An 11,325-nucleotide genomic window follows, 5' to 3' on the forward strand; every position below is an offset into this window, starting at 1 on the left:
AATGAAGCCTTCACAGTGGAAATGGATAATGGGAAGACTGAATATCTATGTGGGGTGTACCCTAACTCTAAACAATCACACCTTCCAAATAGACTTAATGCCAGTAAATATTAGGAGTTTTGACGTGATCATCGGCATGGATTGGCTAAGCCCCCATCATGCCGATATTATGTGTCACGAGAATGCCGTTCGCCTTCATCTTCCTAACCTTGAAAGCCTAATAATCTACGGAGATAAACCCGATGCAAGTCATCGTCTTATCTTGAGTATCAAGGCGCAAAAGTGTCTACGAAAGAAGAACTACGCGTTCCTTGCTCACGTGGTGGATAAAACCAAAGAGGAAGCGAGCATCTATGACATCTCAGTGGCGTGTGATTTCCCAGATATGTCTCCAGAAGATCTTCCAAGAATACCCCCAGAAAGACAAATCAAATTCCGAATCAACCTAATGCCTAGACCACTCCAATCGCCAAATCACCCTATAGGTTGGCTCCTGCAGAAATGCAAGAATTGTCAAGCCAACTGAGCGAACTCCTGAGTAAAGGATTTATCTGACCTAGCTTCTCGCCGTGGGCAGCTCCGGTTCTTTTCGTTAAAAGAAAGACGGATCCTTCAGGATGTGCATTGACTATAGGGAATTAAACAAAGTCACAATAAAAAATCGGTATCCACTTCCACGAATCGATGATCAACATAACCAGCTTCAAGGAGCTAGTTACTTTTCAAAGATAGATCTGAGATCCGTTTATCATCAACTGAAAGTCCAAGATGAGGACATTCTTAATATTGATTTCTGAATTTGATACGGTCATTACGAATTCGTTGTGATACCCTTCGGTCTAACAAATGCCCCTACTGCATTTATGGACCTCATGAATCGAGTCCGTCGCCTATTCCTTCACAAATTCGTCATCGTCTTCATTCATGATATTCTCGTATACTCTCGAAGCCAAGAACATCATAGGCAACACCTCTGACAGATCATCTTAGAAACCCTAGGAGCCGAAAAGTTGTATGCGAAACTCTCCAAGTGCGAATTCTGGCTCCACAGCGTAAACTTTCTGGGCCATGTAGTAAGTCAAGAAGGAATACACGTGGACCCCTCCAAGATCAAAGAAATCGAAAGATGGGCAACTCCGGCAATGCAAATGAATATTCGTCAGTTCTTAGGTGTTGTAGGCTACTACTGAAGATTTATTCAGAACTTCACCAAGATAGCCAAACCCCTCACCACATTAACTAAGAAAGGCGTACCATTCAACTGGATAGAGAAGCAAGAAGTTGCCTTCCAATCCTTGAAGCAAGCCCTCTGTAGTGCTACAGTGTTATCCCTACCGGAGGGAACCGAAGACTTCATATTTTACTATGATGCTTTGAATCAAGGTTTAGGTTGTGTTCTCATACAATGAGAGAAGGTAATTGCTTATGCATCTAGACAATTGAAAACGCATGAAGTAAATTACACCACACATGATCTTGAATTGGGGGCGGTGGTCTTCGCCCTGAAGATTTGGAGGTACTATCTCTATGGTACCAAGTGCACCATCTTTACAGACCACAAGAGCCTCCAGCACATTCCAAATCAAAAGAAACTAAACCTGAGGCAACGAAGATTGTTTGAGCTGTTAAATGACTATGAGTGTGAGATCAAATACCATCCAGGCAAGGCTAACGTGGTAGCCGATGCCCTAAGCCAAAAGGAGTATTTAAGCCGTCGTGTGAAGACTCTTTCAATCACCATCCAGTCTCATCTAACCTCACAGATTAAAGGAGCCCAATTGGACGCATTGAAGTTGGAGAATGTCGCCAGTGAATCACTATGTGGAATAGAGAAGGAGCTCGAAGTCAAGGACAATGGAAACTACTACTTCATGAATAGAATATGGGTGCCCAAAATTAGGGGATATAAAGAGGTAGTCATGCATGAATCCCACAAGACGTGATATTCTATTCATCCGGGGTCAGATAAAATGTATTTGGATATCAATTAGCAATGTTGGTGGCCTAATATGAAGGCAGAGATAACCACTTTCGTGGGCAAGTGCCTTTCTTGCGCCAAGGTGAAAGTAGAATATCAAAAGCCCTTGGGACTACTACAACAACCAGTGATACCCGAGTGGAAATGGGAAAGGATTACTATGGACTTCGTGACTAAATTGCCAAAGATAACAGATAGATTTGATGCTATCTGTGTAATTGTCGATAGGTTAACAAAATCCGCTTATTTCCTACCAATAAAAGAATCCTACAAGATGGAAAAGCTTACCCGAATCTATCTCAAGAAGGTTGTAAGACTTCATGGAGTGCCCGTATCTATTATCTCAGATTGAGATAGCAGGTTTACTTCACGATTCTGGCAATCTCTTCAGAGAGCAATGGGAACACAGCTAGATATGAGCACTACCTATCACCCACAGTTGGATGGTCAGAGTGAGCGTACCATCCAAACAATCGAGGATATGCTCCGAGCTTGTGTGATTGACTATGGAAAATCATGGGATGCCCACTTGCCACTGATCGAATTCTCCTATAACAACAGTTACCATACGAGCATCAAGGTTGCTCCCTTTGAGGCTCTCTATGTCCGTAAGTGTAGATCGCCCCTATGCTGGGCCGAGGAGGGTGACACGTAACTAGAAAAAGGACAATCGCCTACCAGTTCTCTTACAGGATCCGAAATCATTCGTGAGAGAATCGAGAAGATAGTCCAGATCAAAGGTCGACTTCAGGCGTTGCGAGATCGACTATTAAGCTATGCCGACAAGCAGTGAAAGCGACAAGATTTTAAGTCGGGGATCGCGTGCTATTAAAGGTCTCTTCATGGAAGAGGGTAATTCAATTTGGGAAAGGAGGAAAATTGAACCCGCAGTACATTGAACCATTTGAGATTCTTGCTCGGATCGGTCCAGTGGCTTACAAGCTGCAGCTACCGGTCGAGCTTAGCAACGTACACCCGGTGTTTCATGTCTCAAATCTGAAAAAGTGTCTATCAGACGAAACCCTTTTCGTACCTTTAGAAGAGATTGAGATAATTAAGAACCTTCTATTCATCGAAGAACCAATCAAGATTATGGACAAGGAGGTGAAGAGTACAAAGCAAAGTCACATCCTGATCGTCAAGGTTCGATGGAGCATGAAACGCGGACCAGAATTCACATGGCAACGTGAAGATTAGACGAATCAGAAATACCCTCACCTATTCATTCCTTCACAATCCTAGTTTTCAAAAGAATTTTAAGACGAAATACCCTCTAACGGGGGGGATGATGTCACAACTAGCATTTTAGCTAGGAAATTCTATTACTGTGTAACCATTCAACTATTGTAAATCTTATACTCTTAGTAAATCTCACTCAATGCTCATATAGATTCATCAATTATGTTCCTCAAAGACTCTGAAGCCCTAAGAACCATGGTTTGAGTCAATATTGGACTAGGATTACCTTATTGGGTCTAATGGACCAATAAGCACCCAATTCAACTTCATTGGACTTAGAAGCCCTAATTGGATCCTAATTGGACCCAATTCATAAATCTAAAACATTTTGGATCATTTGGGCCTAGAATGATCCATTCTAACCCTAATGGGACTTATTGGCCCATAACTAATCCAATTAACCATTAGTCAACCATAAGCCCATTCTTTTATTCTAATTGGGCCGTGAATGCTTCCAAGAGCTCAATGGGCCAAAAAACCTTATGTTTAGGATCCAGATGTTCTAGATAAAGTTAATGGGCCCAAACTACTCCACCATTTCTTCTTGGCCAAAAATATCGGCCCATGTATAAAAAAAAAGGAAAAGAAGAGATTAAGGGGAGGGTTGAGTTTGGGAGGTGCCACCTCATCTTTGTTTAGAGGATAACTAGGCAATTATTCATCAAATAACCACACATTCCCATGCTTCTATGTACTTCAATTCTCTCTCTTTTTCTTCCCATCGTCTGAGAGCAAGATCAGTAACACACACACACACACATATTTTCAAAACACACTCTCTGACACTCTTAAGAATATCCCTCTTCTTCCACAAAAATGTTGAGATTTGGTGTGTGTCTTCAACAGGTTCTCTTATAGATCATCACTCTTTGGTAAGTTGTTATCATACTTAAGTCTTTGATTTCATCCTTAAGCTAAGAACACTTTCTTATGAAGCTTCATTTCGTGATCTAACACCCTAGAAACCATCCAAGTCCGAAAACTACTTCAAGGTGTTGCTAGGACCGAAATCTACTTCATTTCTTCTTCAAAACCAAAACACCAAAGCAAAAGTGAGTTCATACCCCCTTGTTTTTGGTTTTCATATGATTTTTGGGGGAGAATGCAAGTAAAATGTGTAGATCTATGTGTTATATGCTTGTTTTGTGTGAATTCTTAGTTTGTTTGGTAATAATGGGTTAGATCTTAGCAAATCTCGAAACTTTAAGTACTATTAACAAAGATCTATGAACTATGAAATGATACCTATTACAATAAAAAGCTAAAAGTGAATACATGTTTAAGATGCAAAAGAATTCAATAAAAACCTTATTAAAGGTCAAAAATCTCAAGAAAACTAAAGATAAGGGGTAAAAAGTGAAAATTATGTTTTTGAAGCTGCAAAATAGGTTCTACAAGTATAAAAAGGTATTCTTTATGCTAAACATACTTTTAAAAGGGCCAAAAATGCAAATTTAGCTTAATGGGCCAAACCATTTGGGCCTCACGACCTTTTGGCCCAATTTGTGAAAAATGAAGTTTTGAGGGTTAAATATGTTATTTGACCAAAGTTTGAGTCATAAATGTAAATAAACTAAATTTAGAGGTGAAAATATCATTTATTTTCAAATTGGACCAAAAATGTAAAGTTTTCCAAAAATCGGGCCGAAAGTGCAAACTTTTAAAAACAAGGGGTAAAAATGTATTTTCTGCAAAAACATGCTTTTAAATGTAAAAATCTAACATTTTGAGTTGATGTGACAACCCGATATTTTGAGTCAATGTAATGTAAAACCGATCAAATTTAGGTCAAAATGTAACCTTCCTAAAATCTTATTCGGATTAATTTAAAGTAATAGAAATCATATCAAGGTTTGCGTACATAAAAAGAACGTCCAAATCTGACCTCGGACGAGGAAGTTATGAATTTTTGAAGAAATTCCTTAATCACGTCATTTTAATAAATAAATAATAAAAATAATTTCGGAATTTGCCAACGGAATCTAAACGAAAGTCGTAGATCATGGTCTCACCTTCGCGAGGATATAAAGAACGTCAAAAACGGAGTTCGTATGAGAGAGATATGAATTTTTGAAGTTTATTTAAAATAAATAAAAATTTAATTATAAATTCCCGGTAATATCCGAAGGGGAGTCATCGGATTGGACCGAAGTACGCCCTGCGTACCTTCGTACGCCCCGCGTACTGAGATCGAGGGTCTCGGATCGTCCACGTCGCACTATCCGAAGAGTTCTAACCCGTCCGACCCGTCCGAAGCTCCGACCCGTCCGACCCGACGTCCCATCCGACCCGCCGTCCCATCCGACCCGCGTACCCAGCAACCCGTCCCATCCGAACCGAGGCAGTCGAGGCTTCGGTCATGCATGACGTACGCGTACGCGCTGCGTACGAGCGTACGCCCCGCGTTCGGAGGCGGTTCAGCCTTCCTATAAATAGGATGCGAGGCTTTCCGAAAATGTTGCTCATTTCTCTCCTCTCTCTCACAACTTTGTCTCGTTTTCCGTGCCCGTTATAACCCGAAGCTCTGGTCTTTTTGCTCAAGTCCCAAGGGTCGATTTTACTCCCGAGATTCCCGAGAATCCCGAGAGAAATCCGTTTCCTGAGACGAAACTCTGCCCGGTTTTCCATCTCGCTTTCTTCAATCAATCAAGTGAGTTTCATACCCCTAAATCAACCTGTTAAATATTCTAAATGCGTTTATATGCTTTCAAAGGGGAAGGGGGGGAATACAAGTTAAATACTTATAGTTATTGTTTCAATCACATATGATTGCTCTAATCACATGTGATTAATAACTAGGGAAATCAGTGGTTTTATCACTATTCAAACTATATATCAAACTGTTTTACTTCTAAATGTTTTCCAAACCCATTTATTTTTCGAATTTACACTGCAACTGTGATTTAAGCAAATGTTCCTTATACTTAAACTGTTTTAATCAAATCTACGCCTTCAAATTGTTTTATAGATTGACATCAAGTCAATCTTTCTTTAATAAAATATACTTATGTTTCAAATGTCTTATAAACACTTATTTATGTTTTTATATTACAAATTGCATGCCCATATATGTATAGACATATAAATAATGTTTAAAGGGCTTAGGAAGGCTATCCACCTTGTTTCCTTTTCCTCGATTTGGATGTGGTCTGATAGGATTTCGGGTGACCATCCGAAGGTCGTTTCCATATTAATTATATATCAAATATACATATATAGACATAAAAGTACTTCCATAATCATACGTACTAAACGCACTTTTAACAAGTTACCATCGGGGTGACACAGAATCATACTATTACAACTGCTAGATCAATGAGTCAGTTCATTCATGAGTCTATACTAGGAAGAGAATATATACAACAATACTACGAGAACATATACAACTATACTAAAACAAGAAACATTTCATCACACATGCAAGAATACGATAACAAATGTGATCCACTGTATCGGAGCATGCCTTAAATGTCATGGCCCGAGTTGTAGCCAGAATTCTCTTGGAGGGAGAGCGTTGAGTTTGCGTATAGATCTATACTGGATTGACTATCCTACACCCTGCTGCTAGCTACAGCCGGACCTGCAGGTCTGCGGGTGCCAAACGTCATTCCGTTATTACGACCGTTCTTTATGTCGTTGTTATCAGTCGATAGTATGGTGCAATTATCACATTATACCTTAATATAAATCCGGTTTAAGGTAATAGTAATTAGTACAACAGTAGTTCTTATTATACAAAACTACAGTACTACAATGATTTACCCATTACATATTTTGGTGATAATCTCACTTAAGCATTAATGTACAAACTATATTTTAACAAATGATAGTTATACTTGGGTAATTATACACTTTTACAACAGACGAGTTTACAAAACAGTTAAGCCTTGGTAGAAGGCTACTTTTATAGAAAATATGGGATTTTCTGAGAGATTCAAACTTTTACAAACTTATTCAAACGTTTTTGACAACGAACATTGACACAAAAATACTTATGAACTCACCAGCTTAATGCTGATAAACTCTTTCAAAATAACTTGTATTCTCAGGTCATCAGTAGACAGGTACCGATGCCAGCTTTTGAGATGATGGAGCGTACTCAAGACTCATCATTTTATTATTTTGATTTACGTTATATTTTTGGTGTCTAAAACTGTACAGAACACGCATGTATTAAATTTATATATTTAATGCAATGGATGATGTTGTTTGCCTATTTACATTTACTGTGTTGTGATTACCTTACATGACGTCCTCCGCCCCAGAACGTTTCCGCCGTTCTTGGTTTTGGGGTGTGACAGATTGGTATCAGAGCATTGTTTATAGTGAATTGAGTATATCAACCCATAAAAGATATACTAAACTATAAACCCATTAGGGATTAAACTCTGACCAAGAGTCTATACTTTAAATAATAAAATATTTAACTAAGTATACTAGTCTGCATTCATACTAAAATAAGTGTCACAATGACAAGAACGAAAGTATTACGATTGTTAAATATCACAAGTAAGCTCGGGGATGTATGGTCAGTCCTGGGAATGGCATAGCCTGATCAACTATGCTGATCCTAGGAGTGATTAGCACATGCCTTAGAATGGTTGTGATAGGTTAGCAAGTCTAAGAACTTACCAACAATACCACAAGAAGATCAACAGAACTTAAACTTAAAATACTATAGGAGTATTTTGCGCTACTAGTTACACGTATACTATATTTTTATACCTCTAGTCTCGCGTAGATCTTGATGGCTAGATATCCATCATGGCGACCCGTACTTTCCCAATGAAGGCAATGCCGGGTGGGTCGATGAAGAGCCCGAAGTTGATCATCCAATCCCTTTGAATGATCACCTCGCAGAAGGCTTTTCAGATGGGTCCGACTCCGAGCCTGAAGTCAACAACCTACCGATTGTAGGTCAAGCCCCGAACAACAACCCTCGACCAGCGTTTCCAGGTCCTACACCCATGTGGGCAAACAACCTGAACCGCTGGAGTGATGATCAGGGTGAACCCTTACAATACTTTGGAGACCGAACCTTCTACAACGTCAGCGATGGTGGCTCTACTGACCGAGCTCTGCCTGTCATTATCCGCAGAATAGCTCGTATTGTCGAGCAAGGTGGAGCAGCCGTCGACCGGGTCATAGAGATTGATGCCGACTCAGGGGTCAACACAGTCAGCATCCGCCGTCTTGAAGAAGACATGGAACGGACCCGGAGGACAAATAAAACCCTGCAGTAGCAGTTGGCTGCCTCACGAGCTGAATTATTGGAACTTCGAGCTCGTCAGAGGACTTAGGATCGACCCATTCAAAGAGGTGTCTCGTCAAGTGTCCGACCGCAGTACTCGCCCGGGATTTTCCCATCGCCGTTGGTTAATGTCTAGTACATCTCCGTCTTGTAATTAAAGAATAGCCTTTAACATCTGTGCTCCAAGTAGCACTTGTGTGTAAAATATTTCTAACTTTCCGTACTCAAATTTGAAATCTAAGGACTGTCAAACTTTTCTATATGGTATGATGTATGACCTACTGTTAGGTCGATTTTCCCTGAACTTATTACATCAGTAATACCAGTAAATTTTTGAGATCTATCTATCTGGGGAAAAATCTATACACTTGTGCTTTCTAATAATGCTTGTTGTGGTTTCAAGCACCCTTTCAACTGTTGGACTATGTTTAGTTAGTCCATGTGTCACTCTCGCGTTGCTTACAAATTGATTCTTACCATCTTTCTTATCTTTTTTTAAACTTTCAGCTGAAGAATGCCTCCTCGCAAGTCTCCCAGGAATAGGAATAATCCTGCACCTCCACCACCTCCTCCGCCTCCGGTCATCGATACTGTAGCCCTGAATGCTGTCGTAGCTGCAGCAGTGGCAACCGCCATGGCTCAGTATCACTCTTCTGATGCCAGCAGAGGTGGAACCCCTGTGGAATCTATTCCGATCGAAATCCCTGTGCGCTCAAGGGAGTGCTCTTACAAGGATTTTACAAACTGCAAGCCGAAGCCTTTCTACGGCACCGGCGGAGTCATTGCCCTCTCGCAATGGTTCGAGAAGACTGAATCAGTCTTCGAAATTTGTTCATGCTCTGCTGCGTGCAAGGTGAAATATGCCGCCTGCACCTTTGAGGGTAAAGCCCTAACGTGGTGGAACGGCCACGTCAAAGCGCTAACTCTCGTCGTAGCCAACGACATGGGCTGGGAAACAATGAAAGACCTCATGACTGAGGAATACTGCCCGAGGGGCGAGATCCAGAAACTGGAGCAGGAACTCTGGAACCTGTCGATGAAGGGCACCAATGTGGTCGCTTATACTGCCCGATTCAGCGAGCTGGTGGCCCTCTGCCCCAATATGGTTCCCACCGAGGGGAAGAAGATCGAGAGGTACATATGGGGACTAGTGCCTCCGTATCAGGGGAATGTGCTAGCGTCAAACCCCGTTACCTTCGACAGTGCCAAACGATTGGCACAACGACTCATTGACCATGGAGTCAAAACCCCTGCAACCACAACCACCCTAGCCATCCCGGAACCCTCCAAACCCGCCGATACTAAGCGGAAATTCTGGGATGAAAGGAAGAAGCAGCAGGCTGCCAAAAAGCAGCAATTGGTGGCAATTCATGCCGCAGTAACCCCTACTACTACTGCTCCGGTGAGTCGGTATGCTGGAAGTTCGCCCAAGTGCACCAAATGCAGCTACCACCACAACGGCCCCTGCCGTGAATTGCAGTGCTCTAACTGCAACAGGAAAGGACACACCGTCCGATTCTGTAAGTTCCCGGCACAACCTATCAACCAAGTCCCTGGCTCTGGCGCGAGCCCAACCTGCTATGGATGTGGCGAAGCAGGCCACTTTAAGAGGGACTGCCCCAAAGCGAGGAATGCTGGAGGAGCAGGGAGGGTACTGGCTATAGGCCACGGGGAAGCAGTTGCTGACCCGACAGTAGTAACCGGTACGTTCCTCCTCGATAACTCCTATGCATGCATTCTATTCGATAGTGGAGCGGAGCGAAGCTTCGTAAACCATAAATTTGCTCGCATGCTTAACCAACCACCGCACGCACTCAAAGAACTATTTACAGTAGAAATGGCTAATGGAAAAACTGAAAATACGAGTAGCATATACTTAGGTTGTACCCTAACCCTAGACAACCATTCATTTCCAATCGACCTCATGCCAGTCTCAATAAAAAGTTTCGACGTCATCATTGGCATGGACTGGTTAAGCCTTCATCGTGCCGACATCATGTGCTTCGAGAAAGCAGTCCGTCTAAACCTTCCGTCAAACGAAACTCTTATAGTCTATGGCGACAAACCCGGTGCAAGTCTTCGCATCATATCAAGTATTCAAGCACAGAAATACCTGCGTAAGGAATACCACGCATTCCTTGCTCACGTCGTCGACACGAACCTAGAAACGAAAGAACTAAAGAACCTCCCAGTAGTGAGCGACTTCCCCGACATTTTCCCAGAAGAACTACCCGGATTACCTCCGCAGCGACAAGTCGAGTTCAGAATCGACTTAGTCCCAGGAGCTACCCCAGTAGCCAAGTCGCCCTACCGTTTAGCACCAGCCGAGATGCAAGAACTCTCTGGTCAACTTAACGAACTGCTCATCAAGGGCTTTATAAGGCCAAGTTTCTCACCTTGGGGAGCACCAGTCTTGTTTGTTAAGAAGAAGGACGGATCCTTCCGTATGTGTATTGACTACAGAGAACTCAACAAACTGACGGTCAAGAATCGTTATCCTCTACCACGCATAGATGATCTATTCGACCAACTGCAAGGGGCGAACTATTTTTCTAAGATTGATCTGAGATCCGGATATCACCAGTTACGAGTGCTAGAGGAGGATGTGCCGAAGACCGCCTTCCGAACTCGTTACGGACATTACGAGTTCGTGGTGATGCCATTCGGATTGACCAATGCGCCCGCAGTCTTCATGGATCTGATGAATAGAGTATGCCGACCCTACTTGGATCAGTTCGTCATCGTTTTCATTGACGACATCCTAATCTACTCCCGAAGTAAGAAAGAACATGGCGATCATCTGCGACAAGTTCTAGGGACATTACGAAAAGAGAAACTTTATGCGAAGTTCTCGAAA

The sequence above is a fragment of the Lactuca sativa genome, chromosome 1, assembly GCF_002870075.4.
Source record: "Lactuca sativa cultivar Salinas chromosome 1, Lsat_Salinas_v11, whole genome shotgun sequence".
NCBI lineage: Eukaryota > Viridiplantae > Streptophyta > Magnoliopsida > Asterales > Asteraceae > Lactuca > Lactuca sativa.